Raw genomic sequence first — 14,982 nt, 5'->3', positions numbered from 1 at the left:
GGGCGGAAAACCTCCATCACAGTTCCACTTGACTGCAACCTCCTGCAGGCTGTTTCATCTCATATTATATAAGCTCCAAGGGGGTGTCCAATTGAAGGAACAACTATAAAGTCATTTACAGTCCCCTGCTGAGACACAGCATTATGATAGCCTGGGTAAAGCAGCAAACAGACTTGATGGCCCCTTCTGCAGAGCTGGTCCTGAACAGAGTACCTAAACAGGGCAGGTGCGGCAAACCCTCTCCCAGCCAGCGAAGGGAGAAGGAGCAACCTCACATTAGCTCTTCTCAGCAAGTGCCATAAGCGTACAAATGAGGGAGGCACTCTAACTCTCCACACCCGTACCACCATCGAGACAGGTCATTGGGGCAGGGGCATCAGTTTGAACAGAGCTGAGATGCAGCTGCCACATATGAGATATGGGCCTTGCCTACCCTACGTCTTCCTTCCAATTTCCCATTGTCCTGCTCATGTCAGTGCCGCTTACTGTGGTGGTAATTTTGGTAACGTGGGCTCTTTTGACTAGGAACTGGAAGAACAGAGAAGTTCAGGCAACCTCAAATAACCCTGCACATTTTGCAACCCGAGACGTGTTCTGCTTGTTTCATCACTGCTCATTCAATCCTCAGCTTGCTCATCTTCAGATGGGTCCAATGCCAAACATCCTCCACCCACCTGTCTCCTGGAGCCCCATCCAAAACCACCTTGGACAGCAGCATGCATCTTCACCAATTCCCACAGCTGCGCTGTCAGAGCTACAGAGTTAATCCGTGGTAAGAGACTGGATCTTAGCAGGACCGAGTCAACAGAAAAGCTCCAGGAGCCATGTAAAATGGCCCAGCAGGACTGACTTCATTAGCTAGAGATTACTTTAAAAAAGGAAAGAAGGGGGGGAAGAGAGAGAGAGAGTGTGTAAAGATTTTCTGGGCATGTGTGTCACCTTGTCAAACATCAGTGATTCCCCAAGGCCCCATCGCACTCACATGTATGGTTACAAATCTAATAAGCTCAACAGGTGGCTGGGAGAGAGAAGACTAGCACTCGAGGGCAGCGGGCTGCCCCCATTTTTCTCAGCGCGTCGTTCTCAGCATGGCAATGAGTCTCTCTTGCCACGAACGGCGAAAGAGATTTGAGAAACCACTGTTAGAGCCTAACGCAAAGTCCTTGGAAGCTAATGGGAAGCTTCCCCTTGGCTCTGAGGCATTTTGAATCAGCCCCTTATTGCACAGTCGCTATGGTCCCTGGCTGCCCACTGCCAGTGATGGCCATTCGGCTGAAAATGGGCATTGGCTTTTAGGCCAGTGGGGTGAGACTGTAAGACCCCCCCCCAGAAAGCTGTGCCCTTAATGGCAATCCAAGCAGACGGGTGAAGATCTTATTGGTCTTGGGTGGTGAGTACTCCCTTGCCACTAAAGGTGATCTCACAAGGTCAGGAATGGGGCAGATTAGCAGGGAGGGGGATGTTTTCTCTGCCATTCCCTATGCTGAGCCTGCTCTGTAGTTAAATACAAGTCCAGTTTCCAAGGATGTCAGTCTAATACTTCTCACTTACAGAAAAACATCCAATAAAAGGGTCGTTCCTGGGTAAGCATTCAATGCATTTGCATGCGAAATGTGCCAGGTTCGTAGCTATGAGTCCCCCTTCTCATGGAGACGGAAGCCTGCACCTTCCCGAGACACCGAGTGCTGCCAAGGCATTTGGTGATTGGCACTTGAAGAATGCTGCTTACCGCTCGGGTTTTCAGAGTATGATGGTGGTACCCAGCAACCTTTTTCACTTAATGTTTCTGTGCATTAAGGATTTGATCCTGCATAGCGTTAGGCTTGTATGCTCAGCCCTCCAGGCTAACACAAACAGAGACCAGCAGGACAAGGAGTTCAGGACAGCCTGATTTAATGCTAGCCCAGATTCAGACCTACTAGATAAGGCTAATGATGTCTGTAGGCCTAGTCCAGACTGAAACTGGTGCATGCGAGATCAGAATCTAACCCTTCCTGAGATTGCAGTGTTCAGTGCAGAGTCATGCCTAGCAGGTACCCTGATTTCACCTGTGTGTAGCCTTCCCTCACCTTCGTACTGAAGTGCAACAAGCTGGAACTCCCTGCTGTGCACCCACAAGGGAGTGCAAGGCCAAGGCCCAAAGAAGCTATCTTTCTGCGGAACGCCTCTTTCAGGCCCCGCCATGTCATCATGAATATCTGAAAAAAGAGTGAATAAACCTGTTAAATGGGGCTAGAAAAGCCTCTTTCTGAACCTGAAGCAATACTGCTATTCCTAGGTCTTTTAAAAAAGGAAATTGAATTAATCAGAGACACGCTTTATCAATTTGTATGAATGGGCTACGTGATTCAACACCGGGAGGGGGGGAGGGATGAACCTATTATGGTAATTACGTTATTGCACATCAAAGCAAATGTGCGAAGCAGACTTCTGCTGGGCTGTCGTTTTATTGAGGTTTAGCAAAGAAATAAAAAATCAGGGGAACTAAGGCTGCTGCAGAACTCCAGTTTAGATTTCTTCCTTCCATTGGCTTTACCCAGAATCCATTCCAGATGGGCTGAGAAATCCAGTTCAGATTCCACTGGCCCCCTCTGTGAGATGCCTGAGGGTCCATTCCAAGTGGACAGAGAAATCTAATTTCAGTTCTTCTCCCAGGACCTGCTCTGAGAGTCATTCCAGCTAGGATCAGAAATCCAGAGCGTGACTCAGCAATGGGAGTAACAAACCTTTGCTCTTTGGATGACTCACTTGATTTCCAAGAGGACTGGTGGGTCCAAAGGGAAAGGACATCACCAAACCAGGTGTGTTTTGATTTGGAGCCAATTTAAAACAAAGGGCAGGAGGGGGAGAAAAAGTAAAAGACAGAAGAGACTTTAGGAAGAGTGGAAGTTTTAATTGTGTTTTCTCTGTTAGTTAATCAGGAAGTATCTCAGTGACAGTTAGGTCAAAGTCTCTGGCATATCTGCAAGGCTGCCATCTATCATTAGCCCTACCTGTGCTTGCAAAGTGGTATTTTTCAGCTTCCAACAGGCAAGAAAGCACTCCTCAGAAATTAAAGTGAAGCTCATATTATTGACCAAGGAGGTCAAACAGTCAGCAGTGATTGATGGACTGGAGCCGGAGAGAACAGCTGTTGGTTAGGTGCAGCTATGTTATAAACATCTTTGCAGGTTAGCAGCAGCTGATTCTTGAATAAGTGGACGTAAGGGCTCGTCTAGACATGGTGAATTTGCATTGGTGTGTCCACATGAATGTCACTACACCAGCACAAACTTCTAATGTAGACATGCAGCACCAGGGCAAAATGGGTTTGAAGTGGTGCAACTCACTGGAGTAAGTCACACCCATCCAAGTGCTATCTTACACTGTGCACCGTATCTACAGTGGGGGGTTGCATTGCTGGAGCTAACTCAGTGCAAAAAACCCCAGTATAGACAGGGCTTGAGTTTCTGCTAGGGTCTTGGGAGCCAGAGCTGTGCATGGTTGAGTTCAGATGCGCGTATGTTCATCTACCCAGAGAGCAAGAAAGCAACCCAGGCCTCTTGTACAGCTCTGTCAAATGCTAAATACAAAGCAACTGGGCCCCACTTCTCCGGAAAGGGGAGAAGAGATGGGCATTGAATGTTCGCTGTACGGCAGTCATAAGAAGCAAAGGATGTGGCTGCATCCACAGTGGGCTCCCATGTGCAAAGAAACAATATTTGTTTCTCAAAGCTAGGCAGCCTGTGTCTCCACAGGATGCTATAACCTCATTGCAGCAGTGAGAAAATGTTATTTTCCCTGAGTCAGTGTGTGCACATGCCAGTCCAAATGAATATTATTCACACAGCTCTGTCCAAACATGTTTAAATCCTTTAAACCTGGTTAGGCGCCCAACGCTCTCTCTTTCTCTTGTATAGAGTGAATAAAAAGGGACACTCTCTTGGGACTGCTACTGTCAATCTGGCATTAGGGTGAAGCTCAGTTTAGATAATGTGGGTAATGCTGCTTGACTGGGGGAGAGATGAGGGAAGGAGAAGCAAGGAGGTCGAGAAGCTATCTGAGGTTGGCCAGGAATTTGCAACCATTCTTCTTGGCTACGGCACCTTGGTGTATTTATCCCTTAGCTCAGATTATTGCAAGGTGTGAGCGATAATCAAAGACCACTCAGAAACTGGTAGACACAGATTGCAGCTCCCCACATAACTAATGGTGCACCTCTCAGAGCAGAGTAGCCCTTGTACACTCTATATGTCACAAGCTCCCAGGTCATGTCTGGGATCTGTAAGGGCCTGCGTGGTGCAGATGCAACTAGTTTCACAATACACCCCTCCCCTTACATTCTAGCCTGGCAGATGAGTGCCAATGGACAGTCTCAGCTGTCTGTCCCTAGTTTTGTGCGTCTGGGGCTGTGGGAGAGACGGTTTTCAGCAGAGCTGGCCAGGACATTTTTGATGCAGTATTTTTCCATCGCAAAATGCTGATTAGTCAAAACCAAAACTATTTGTGAGAAAGGGTCAGTTCTGGTGAATTTCTCCATTCTCCTGCATTGGCAGGGCATCAGTGGAACAGCCACGAAGACAAAAGAGTATGTGGCTAAGGCATGGGCATGGGAGATGCAGGTTCAAATCCCGCTATTGCCATGGTCTTCTCATGTGACCGTTAGCAACTCACTTAACCTTGGGGTGCCTTGGTTCCCCATTTGTAAAAGGGGATTGCTAATCAGATCCCGTTCGAAGGATGAACCCATTCATAATTGTGAAGTGCTCAAATACTACAGTGAAGGGGCCACATAAGTGTTAAGGTTGTATGCACGTGTGGCGTTCAAGCACACGACACAATTCCTGCCCCAAATTCAAAGTTGGATCGGGGTGAATGCAAAGCACCATGGGGAGAGCAAAGAAGATGGTGTGGGGAGCATCTCAGCCCCTCACAATTTTTAGCATGCAGTGGGCATCTCAGCGTAGGAACAGGAATAGCAAAGCCAAGGTTGCTGCACCGGAGGGGTTTTCTGGCTGAAGGATTCCCAAGCAATAGGGTGGAAACAATAATAAACTGAACGGGCCCAGTAAGAAAGAAAGAGAGGTTCTGATCAAAGGACGGTTAATTGGGGCTCTTATTCACAATCTGTTTTCAGCCTGTCCAAGTCGTAGGAGAATAGCAAAGAGAGGGGAAAGGGCATCTGCAGCAGTGGAAGCTGAATGAGACTCTGCAGTTAAACACTCAGGATGGAGCAATTACTGGAACTTTTTGAGCCAATTCCCATTAGGAAAGTGCCAAGCTGCCTTTGTCCTAGGGAGATGAGGGAAAGGTCAGTGTTATATGCAGAAAAAACATTCGCGGAAAGAGGCCGCTCAAGGGAGCGGAGGGAAAGGAAAAGGTCTCTTCAAAGGTGAAAAATGAGAGAGAGAGCACGAGAGAGCGAGAATGACATTTGGAGATGAAGCTGAACCAGAAGGGAGGAAAAAATAATCAAAATAAAATCACAAGTGAAGCAGACTTTCCTTTAGGACGGCACCCGAAAGGGAGGCTTTGAGTGAAATGGCACAGACCTCAGGCTGTGAGCATCAGCACTTTGCTTGCTCTGTTACACAAGGTCCTTCCTTCTAGAGCACACAAACTCAGTGCAAGTTTGCAGAGGGGCCAGCGCAGACTATAGCTCTTGCCTTTTAATTGGCTGTAGTGGAGATGATTCACTAGCAAATGTATTGAACTGCTGGGAACTCTGGGTATGTCCCTTCTCTGGGTTAAGTGGTAATTAGTCCTAATTAGGACCGAATATATTAGATCATTGGGACTACCACAAGTGACCACTGGAGACCCAGAAGTCTTGGAGAACCTCTCCTAGCTGGCTGTAAATCTTTGACTAGGTTGCCACTTTGTGCCACACTCAGGCTGCTGGAGAGAGGCAGGCAGCTGTTTCAGCTTCCACAACACATTACAAGAAAAGCATCAAATAAAAATTCAGACTCTCAGCAATGTGTACCAGAGCCAGGCATTTGCACCTGCAAAGAACTGTAGAATAGCACCCGTGTCCCTAGGAAGGTAAAAAGGCTAGTGTAATGCCGACAGACCCCAGTCATCAGTAGGCGGGATCAAACCAGGAACCTTTGCAGCTCAGCGCATGAGCCTTCTCCACAGGAGCTAAAAGCCAACTGCCTATCAGCTAAGGCTGTAGAACAGATCGTTTTCTCTCTCTCAGCGTGGTCTTGGTGCCACTAGATGGGACTGAACACCACACCCAAGGAGGTGTGGGGTTACACTAGCACTGTCCATGCAGCATTCAGTCTGAGGAAAAAAAGTGTCCTGAATTATACGAGGAGGAAAAGGCAGTAGAAACCTGCTGAAGCAGAGAAGTGTCCCCAAATTCTAACTCCTTTAATAGGCCTGTTTCTTTAAATGGGTGCTGATACCTTTAGCAACCTGACCACAGTCCAGTGATCTCTTGCACGCTGCATGTGAATGGATGGATATTTGCCTAAAGACAGATGCATACAAAATTGGGGAAATTTTAGTGTCCATCTCAGGAACACATTTAAGGCCAAATTCATTTCTATTGCATTCCACTGAAGTCAAGGGCATTACATGAGGCATGAATTTGGTCCCTATGGTTCTATCTAAAGCTGGCAAACTGCAGATAGCATTTGTAGGAGTATTCTCCACTCTCAGTGCGGCCAGCGAGTCCTCGTTCTGACTTGCGGAATCATTTTCTGACAACCCTCCCAGCTATTCCACATCCCTGCTGTTCCAGTCCTGCAGTCGTACATAGCTCTGCAAATGTTCCTCAAACTTCACCTGCAGCACTTCCTCCTTTTGTCAGTGGGTCTCCCCACACAATTCTGCCTGTGGACTGGGAGCTCGACCTGCAGATGGCCTTGGCTTTTCTCCTCCTGGGATCCTCTCAGAGCTCGGCTGTTGTCATGGTGTAATACGGACTCCTGAGCGCCAATGCTCGATCTCATACTGACCTGATGGGTGACCATGGGAAAGTCTCCTCCTCTTTCGGTGCCTCAGTTTCCTCCTTAGTGAAATGAGGAAAACAGTTACCCAGCTCACAGGGATACTGGGAAGCTGAATGAATTAATGTTCATCAAGTGCTCTATAAAATGCTCAGAGTTACTGCTATCATGTTCCTGTGTTACTCAGATTTTTTCTTTCAGCTTTTTAACTGCAGGCCTGATGCAATGTGTCCTGTAAGAAAAGATGAAATGCAACTGCAGCTTTGTCTTTCATTACATTTCTACTCTGTAATAAACAGCAGTGGGTATTCATTATTATTTAAACACCCCGAGCTTCTGAAGTCCTATTTAGCTGGCATTTTTCCACAGCACATGTTGGAATTTACAGTAAGTGCATTCCTTCTACAATAAACATTTGATTTCCTTCACCCACAGACTGCAGTGCTAATGAGAGGAGGTTTTCCCTTGTTATCTTGGAGAGGCCAGGCACATAATTAGCATTTTGCAGAGATCTAAGAACAGAAATGGTACAGCTTATCCTGCAGTAAGGTGTGGAATAGAAGCTCTGTACAGTACGAAGGAATGGAACTCCCAGGCACTAGGTAGTACATACCATACATGGGGGCAAAGGCCTGAACAGCAGAGTGAATCTTACTGCTTCCTTATTCATCAAAGCCACAATCTGACGTGCAGCGAAGGCTAACTGGCCTCTCTGAAACGAAGACACGTATGAACTATAAAGGAGAAGGAGGACGTTCTTAATCATAGCTAGCTTCCTCTGCATAGTTCTCCTTTGACGCAGCATCTGCTCCTCTTTCTCATGTCCTCAGGTGGGTTAGCTGAGCGTGTGTGGCTTTCCCAGGCTCAAAACAGTGAGTGGGTGGCAGACTCCTGGTTTTAGAAGCCAGATTTAACATCCCAGAGAGGGGGGTGATCTCTCCACAACAAAGCTTTGGATCCAAATCCAAACTCCCCCCGACCACATTTGGCCTCACCAAGCATTTAGCCGTGCTCAGACCCGGTGTTCTGGTTCAGACCCCTCTCTGCATTGCAGTAGAATCAGTCCTCAGACGATCAGACCATTTCTCTTGCTTTTCGGCTTACGGCTGCTCTCTACTATACCAGGACGCACGGGGTCGCAGCTGCATGATGGGGCCAGCACAGGCTGCAATTACTAAGCCTGCAAGTTCCCTTCCTCGTTGAGAGCACCCTCTCACACCCCATTGTCTCTCCTAGACAGTGCCGTCCCACATGGACTCCCCTCTTTAACTACTCCATGCTGGTTCATGCTTCATTGGAAAACAATGGGGTGGAGGTAAATCGTCATCATTTAATTGCCAAGTGGAAACTACAGAGGAAAAAATATTTTCAGGCTTTTGCAAAAAGACCAGCTGTGATGAAGAACACATGCAAAAATCCCATACACAAGGGGGCTTAGATGGGGCAGAAGTCAGTGGAAAGACTCCCCATCCCCTGCAGCTCGTGGAGAGTGGGCAGGAAGGAGCCAGGAGTGGGAGGAGCCTTGGCTTCCCTCCAACACACCAGGAACTGCAGGTGAGCTGACGCACAGGGGATGTATTCTGTGCCAAGCGTAGGGAGGACACAGGGCACATCACTCTTGAAGCAGGAGATTCGTTCCCTGCTATGCTCTTGGAGCAGCAGAGCAACTCACTACCCCATAGATTGGGCCCATGGCAAAGCCTGTTAACTCATAACCACGGTTTACATTCTGCTGCCCTTAATCACATGGCAGTGCACGCTACTCGGCAATTAATCCCACAGGTTTCCACAGGGCCGGCTCACTGAGCAAGATGATACTTGGCGTGAGGAAGGGCATCAGAGTCTGTCCCAAAGTATTTGTGCAGTGCCTGATGCAAGCTTTCCCGACGTGGCTTTGATATTCCAGAATCAATTACACTACTTCCTTCTCAGACCTCTCCTCTACGCCAGCTCTGTGGGATAAAGAGCATTGCAACCTCCAGTCACTGTGCCAGCTCAAGCAATTTCTCCTTTTACACATACACACACACAATCTAACAATAGTGAAATGGGACCCTGCAGGCAAGGAATATCAAGCAAAGCAGCTTTTGTGATTCTGCCTGCAGAGCGGAGCGAGCCCTGCTTCACAGTTCAAGATATTATCGGCAGGCTGCTCTGTGTAACTTTATTTAGATCTTTCTGCATTAATTGCATGGAGAAGGGCTCAAAAGTTCAGAATGAGAGAGAGGAATCTTTGATGTAGGAGGCTGTTGTCTCTGAATAAAGCTTTATATTATTATGTAAAACATAAAGGGCATTACTTAGAGTTCTTCAATTAATCAGCACACTTGGTCTATCATCTTGGGTTCTCCCCTCTCGCCCCCCTTTGTTTAATGAGAGGTGGGAGGTAGAAGCACTTGAAAAATGAACCTTTTACTCCTGGGCTCATTTCAAAAGAGGTATCATGCAAGGGAGAGATGAAACTGCAGCATTGCTCCAGTCACAGATCAGCTGTGGAATTTCATGGGCCAATTACAGGGGAACCTGTCAGGATGGGTGAGTGAAGCCTGCAGTTTTGGTTAGTTAGCCATTCTACACCGTTATGGCCAAAGAGTGAAGCATACGATTCATGTTGCACCGTAAGAGAGAGTGGAGTTGTTGTGCTGAAATTCGGAGAAAATTAATAATTATCCCAAGTGCTCAATACAGTTTGCATAAATCCAATGGATGGTCTATTTTAGTATATAGTGTATAGTGTGCGTGTGTGTCTGCAGTACGCTGGAAGGAAGACCCGTCTTCTGGCCTAAGAGCGGGGGCATGCCTTATAGCTGAGAATTCACCTTATACAAGATTACTACATGCTCCTAATGGCTTCTAGCCATGGTGCTTTCCAGTCATCTCTACAGGGTGCTGCTCTGGCAAGGCTGCCTCCGGAGTGGGAGAGCTGGTTGGCCGCCCTTCCCATTCCATTCTTGCCTGAAGGGAAGGAGCACAGAGCAACAAGTTCGACCTGTTGCTGGCATTACAGAGCCACCTGGGGGACCTTGGGCAAGTCTCTCGGAGTAAGACAAGACTGAGGTGGAGTGTAAGTTCTTTGGGGCGGGGACTAGCTCTCGTTAGGTGTGTGTCCAGCCCTTAATGCAATGGGGATCAGCTGGGGCACCAAGCGTTACTGTAATATTATAGTAACAGTAGTTATATTAACCCCTTCCCTGCTGACATCTCATGGCTTACCCCAGTGGTTCCCAAACTTGTTCCGCCGGTTCTGCAGGGAAAGCCCCTGGCGGGCCGGGCCGGTTTGTTTACCTGCCGCGTCCACAAGTTCGGCCGATCGCGGCTCCCAGTGGCCGTGGTTCACCACTCCTGGCCAATGGGAGCTGCTGGAAGCAGCGGCCAGTACGTCCCTCAGCCCGCGCCGCTTCCAGCAGCTCCCATTGGCCGGGAGCAGCGAACCGCGGCCACTGGGAGCCGCGATCGGCCGAACCTGTGGACGTGGCAGGTAAACAAACCGGCCCGGCCTGCCAGGGGCTTTCCCTGCACAAGCGGTGGAACAAGTTTGGGAACCACTGGAGCCTTACCCAATATGTTCCTATGCGTTTTCTGGTTCAAAGGAGCATGGCTGTAGTTCGAGCTGGGTCTGCCTTCTCTCTCTCCTCTCCCCATTGAATTGGGCTGCCTTGCTTGTCACAGACTGGAGAAGTAGGCTGCAAACCCGGCCACTGGGAACGTAACAGCTGTGCGCTGTAATATCTGACGTTTTATCCTTCTGGCTTCACTTACCGCAGCCGCCTCTACCAGACAACAAATTATCCGCGCCCCCCGCCCCGACCCCCCCACAAGATCCTGGAGCTTCCTAAGTGGTCCCCACGACACCTTGTGAGGTTTCTGCTCTCACAAGGCGTCCCTCAACCCAGCGTCGACGGTACAGCTACTGAAAGAGTAATGGAAAAGTGACACCCCCTTCCCTTCAAAAAAAATCAGAAGAGGGACCCAGGGGGTCACCTAATTGGATACTACTTTGCCGAGAGGCCATTACAGTACGAAACCCAACCAGACGCTCAGTGGCATCATAAATCATATTCCGAGCCTGGCTCAGCTTTCTCTCTGCCTGAGAGCTTCACTGATTTGATGCTTCAGGTCTCCCCTGCATGAAAGAGCAGCCAGCCAACAAGGAAGTGCCTGATGATCATGTCAGGGAGATCTCGATTGCAGACGGGCATTGTCTGAGCCCTCCCCAGTTCACTGGGAATCAGGGGGCTGCACATGCACAAAACTTATGAGGAGCTTTCTCTGGGGTCTCTTTTTTCCCCTGCTGGTTTTGTGAAAAGTCCACAATAAGTGCTAAAAGAATTCCTGGGTCTGATTCCCCATTGCTCTGCACCTTGTTGTCATTACCCTGTGCAAAATGTGTGTAAAAGGCTACAATTCTGCTTTGGCAGGGTTGTGTACTGATGTGCGGAGCAAAGGGGAATTCTTCTTTCTTTCCCTCCTCCCCAAATCTGAGCCAAGCCTTTGTTTTTGGTTTTGCTTCCAGACAGGACTGGGAGAGCCAAATCCAATGGGAAAAGCTGTTCTTGAGATAATCCTCACCTTACCAAAAACATAGCTCTGTGGTTCCAGCTAGATACAGAACATCTGCCAGGGAAAGACTACACCATTGATAAGGGCTTTCTTTTATTTTTATTTTTGTCCACACAGCTAGACCCAGTTTCTTCCACTCTTACTCACACGGAGCTATACCTTCACTTTCCCATTAGCCCCAGTGAACTCAATGGGCAGATCATGGAGTAAGGTAGACAGCAACATGAGTGAGGTGGTAGAATCTGGCCCAGAGTGATTTAGAAATTGCTTTTCCCTTTTTCACCTCCCCCTTGTCCAACACTCTGCAAATGCCTATTCACTACATCTCCAATATCCAGAAACGTACCTAACTACAGCTCAGAGATGCCCAGGCTACACTAAAGGAAAGGTTCTGCCTGCACAATGGATAAATGTGCATAGCCACAGAACAAACTGCTGAGCAAACAACAGGAGAATCAACTCACTAGCTCCCATCCCCGGCCTCAACAAGAGAAAACTAATTTGACATGGGTGTATGCTTTGGAATACTCCTTTTGGTCACCTGTCCAGGACTAGGGTAACCATTTTTCAACAAGCAACAGAACACAGAAAGAGACATCCTATTAAAAGAAACTACCCAGCTGTGGTTATGTAAACCTCCTTTCAGCTGTATAGAAATGAGAGCGAAGCCCAAAACTACAAAGTTTGGATTTAAATCTGAACTACTTCAAAGTTTAGGTGTTTGGATCTGGGGGAGGGGGCATGTCTGGACCCATCTCTGTTACAAATACAGCTAAAAGAAAGTTCATTTTTAGAGGTATATAAGGTTCCTGCAGCCTGCTCCATTGATAATCAGTATTTTCAATAATGTCCTCAGAAAAATGCAGGGAACTTACCCAAGAGCCTCTATGCTCTGCTTCTGTGCTCTATAAGTACACCCAGAAGAATAGCTGTGAGAAGAGCAGGGAATAACCATCACAAACCTGAAAGATAAAATAAAATAATAATAATAATATTAATAATAATCCAAGACAAATCCTAAAAACTCTTCTTTAATCTTTGTGCTTTCAGACCTAGTCTCCCTTTCATCTACGACTTTGCAATTCCGTCGTTATTCCACAGTTATAGAAACCACAAAAGCTATGAGAAAGGGAGAGAGAGAGAGAGAAAGAGAAAAGATTAAATTAATGAGCAGGTAAGCAGGTTTATTATTTTGTCTGATCCTTCCTTCCTTCCTGCTAATTTCTGAGCCAATTTGGAAGGTAGAGCCTATAACATTAACTCTGTGACACACTATTGTATCCCTTTTCTTCCTTAAACCATTTATCTGAATGCTATTAAGATCCAATTTGCATAGATACTTTAAGGTATTGTACAATGGGTATGTGTGTGTATCAGCTAAGCTATAGTGCCTGACAAGAGAATATTCGCTCTCACACACACACAAAAAAATCAGTGAAACAGGGACTTTCAACCTGCCTTTTATTATGCTACAGGAAATACTTTGTACTTATATACAAGGCCAAATTCCAATGCCCTTACTCACACGGAATAGTACTTTACGCTGCAAATAGCCAACACATAGGAATAACTGCTCAGTAATTTGAGTAAGGGGTTCACAATTTGGCCATAGTTAATTAAGCCTCATTACATCCCTCTAGCAAATTGATCCATTGAGGTGCTCTTTGAAGGGACTGAAATGACATCCTATGGCAATGAGTTCCCCATGCTGAGGAAGGAATATGGAGGAGTGCCACAAGGATCTATCAACTCCCAGTGGCCACTTCCAGTGGGAGCTCAGAGGATCAAGCCCTTATAGGGATGTGGTGAGGCTTAATTAACGATCAAAGGCAAATGTAGGTGTTTGCATTACAGATTCTGTCAGCAGGTGCAGGTCACTTCTCTACAGGGACCTTTGTGATGTGCCAAGGAGGAAGACATGCAATTCTCCATGCTCCATGCAATTCTCCATAAAAACCCCACAGATCCAGTGCGGATTTATGGAGAGTAGCCCTATCTGGTAAATAGTCAACTGTCCCACACATTCCCAGTGTAATACTCCTCGACAAACAAACTGCAACCAAGATAACTTGCAAGGAGATGAGGAAATGGCACCCTGTTTGCCCCAACCATGCCCTTATTAACCAAACATCACGCAACTCTTTGTGCTAAAGACGTGCGCCATTTCCTTCTCTGCCCAGTAAAGCAATACCCGTGAACCTCATTTCTAACCAGCAGCCAGCACCACCCCTGTCTACAGGTCCCAAGGCTTTGCACTCTCATGCCGCTGGAGCTCCCAATCAGTTTTCACCTTCATAAATATTTAAAGCTTCAGCAGTCTTATTCTGGGGATCTAATGGAAGTATGACACCAAAATCAATTGTTCCTTTCTTTGCAAAAACTTCTGAGCTGCCTGCTTTAATCGGCCCAAGTGTGATGTTTTATCAATCAAGTCTGTTAAGGATCTGTTTCTTTCAGCAATCAAAACTTTGCTTCAGTCTTTTTACCCAACTTGAAATGCCGTCCTTGAGCTGCCAAGGGCCCCACACATTAAATACACTTGGAAACATGAAAGCCGTGCGTGTGCATGCTGCTGAGCGCCGTCCCACGAGAGTGCCTGTGAAATATCTGTGTTTGCTGTCACACAAAGGGACGGTTCATTTCTTGAAGGAGTTCATTTGAGAAACAGGAGGAGTCGGAGGGAGGGGTGAAGAAAAACACATCAAGTCTCATTGTGTTTGTTGTTTGTCTCTAAAATTGGCGAGGACTTGGGCAGAATTCAAGAGAGGACTTGATGGGGGGAAGGTAAGTCTCCAGCAGCCACATGCATCCTGTGGCTACAGCAGTATAGCCTGCTTGTAGGGAGTGAGGAGGAGTGTTTGTGTTATGAAGAGCCAAGCTTTGCATAGGTCTTCCCCACTTCTAGTCAGGAATACAGGAAAGTGCTATAAGGATCTAGTCCACTTCTTGGCCAGAATCTAAGGTCCCCAACCCTTGTTATTACTTTTAGCTCATTAAATGAATAAAAAGGTAAAGTTTTCGGGCCAGATTCTCAGCTGAAATAAGTCTGTTGACTCAGGTATGCAAATCTTCACCAGGTGATCCGGCTTCTAAGGAACAACAAGAGTTATTATCAGGCCTTGTTGGAAAAAAATGAAATAATTTTGTCGGGAACATTTTCCAACTTTTTTTGTATTTTTTCTTCAAAATTTCGAAACATTTTCTGGCCAGCTCCAGTTATTAGCAGCTTCCCACCACCCGATCATCTGACACATGCCCTGCTCTGATATGCTATGACTAGCTAAGCAAACAGTCCTAGTCACAAATGTGAATTTGGGTCTCAACTGTCTGCCAGGCTCCTATAAGAGGGGAGAGAATGCACACAGACACACAAAAAACAAAACAAACAAAAAATCAATGAAACGGATTTTCAACATGTCTTTGAGATATCTTGGGGCCAGTTCATCCCTCCACTGACTTCTCTGGGAGTTATGCAAAGGGTTAA

The 14,982-nt window shown here is 46.9% G+C and overlaps 2 long non-coding RNA genes across 2 annotated transcripts in view; one reads left to right on the top strand and one right to left on the bottom strand.

The window, feature by feature from the left end:
• Positions 1–14,982, bottom strand: part of LOC141975943 (uncharacterized) — a 204,099-nt gene that overhangs the window by 130,343 nt on the left and 58,774 nt on the right. Inside the window, exon 3 of the long non-coding RNA XR_012636031.1 lies at positions 12,374–12,460. This is a non-coding gene — a long non-coding RNA (uncharacterized LOC141975943). The remainder of the gene's footprint in view (positions 1–12,373; positions 12,461–14,982) is intronic.
• LOC141975942 (uncharacterized) overlaps positions 1–14,982 on the top strand; it is a 300,224-nt gene that overhangs the window by 243,883 nt on the left and 41,359 nt on the right. The window contains exon 4 of the long non-coding RNA XR_012636030.1: positions 12,549–12,672. This is a non-coding gene — a long non-coding RNA (uncharacterized LOC141975942). The remainder of the gene's footprint in view (positions 1–12,548; positions 12,673–14,982) is intronic.

This window comes from Natator depressus, chromosome 22, assembly GCF_965152275.1.
Source record: "Natator depressus isolate rNatDep1 chromosome 22, rNatDep2.hap1, whole genome shotgun sequence".
Classification (NCBI taxonomy): domain Eukaryota; kingdom Metazoa; phylum Chordata; order Testudines; family Cheloniidae; genus Natator; species Natator depressus.
Note: the sequence above shows the minus strand (reverse complement) of the source record. Positions and strands in the feature narration are given on the sequence as shown.